Source organism: Rhagoletis pomonella, unplaced genomic scaffold (assembly GCF_013731165.1).
Source record: "Rhagoletis pomonella isolate Grant_MI unplaced genomic scaffold, Rhpom_1.0 Rhpom_scaffold_00007, whole genome shotgun sequence".
NCBI classification, from domain to species: Eukaryota; Metazoa; Arthropoda; class Insecta; order Diptera; family Tephritidae; genus Rhagoletis; species Rhagoletis pomonella.
The window spans coordinates 33,730,333-33,731,891 of NW_023458561.1; positions in this window are offsets into that span (position 1 = coordinate 33,730,333).

Sequence of the window (1,559 nt, forward strand, 5' to 3'; positions counted from 1 at the left end):
AAATACATTTAATAACAACGTATGATCTTGCTGTTTAAAGCGAGATCTTTAAGTAAACAAAGAACAGAATAGATAATAGGGCATGAAGGGTTCTATCGGGCCAAATTTTTGGTTTGTCCATAGCTAAACGGATGGTATTTTTGACACCATGATTAGACGACAATCTTTGACGTGCACCGGGATATCAGTTTTTATTTGACACAAAGTGAACAGCTGTTAGCTTAGGCAGATTTTGTATTTATATTTGAGAATTTTATTGTATAACTTTTGTATGTGTAACTATTTAAATCAATAAATACATTTCACTGTGAGTTAATACTTAAACATTTATGGTGACGTGCAATAATGTCAATGGAATTAATGTCACTGACATTAATAAACAATTGAAAAGTTAATTAATATCAATGAGATTAATATACAGGCCATATTTTCGACGCCATAAACACACTTTCATTTTGGGAATTTACATAAGTCTAAATAAAATAATTTATTTTTATAACATTACATATGTATTTCACTTGTAAAGGGTGTATCAATTCCAAAGTGACTTAATCTCAATTGACATTATTTCATGCACAATTAGCGGTGTGGGGTTTTTCGATTAGGTTATTTATCACCTGATTGGTTAATCGATTATTTTTTTATTACGATAAACGTAATTGTTAACCTTTATTAATTCATAATTTATTCTGTTCCTGTGCAAATTTAGTGCTGGAGTATCTTTAAAATGACAATGTCTCACACGTTGAGGAAAGAAAATCAAAACAGTTTACTTATGATATAAACACTGAAATATAACTAATCAATTATCGATTCACAGCAACAAAGTCATCGCGAGATTCACTTAAATGTTTCATTTTTGCTGTAAACTTTAAGATGCATGAAAACTAAAATATAATTGTTATTTTCGTCAAATATTTACTAAATAATTATGAAGCTTTATCCACCCATTCATTTCTATGCGCCTTACAACTACATATACATGTGAAAATTAAAATCAAATTGGCTTCTTCCAAATAACCGATACCAGATTGGAGATTTATTAGGCGTCATTTTAGAAGTTTTATGCGAATAGTTACTTTGCCATAATTACTACTTAACAAGAATTTTAGCAAAAGATTGTTGATTAAATAAATCATATATGTATTTCAAAGCAAATTTTATTTATTTTGGAGATAAATCTAATTTGTGGAAAGTGGAGTAAAATAAAGTGACGAAGTGAAGGCTTCTAAAGTGAAGTAAAAAACTTCAATTGCGTCGACGTATTTTATTGACTTACATCCCTAAGCCAAGTATGGTGCCACACACAGTGATGCCAAATTTGGTCAGAAAGAACAAAATTGTCAGAGTTATTTTTTTTTTTGCAAATTAAGATGAAATTCGATTATTTCTAGAAAAATTCGATTTTATCCGCCATTTTGGAGCTAAAATTCGATCAAAATTCGAATCTCGAATCGAGTATCGAATTTATCCATCCCTTCTACTGGAGTGAATGATGTTGGAAAACTCGAGCTAAGCTGTAGTAGATTTGTCTTATACACAGATCAAAAAGCTATTCA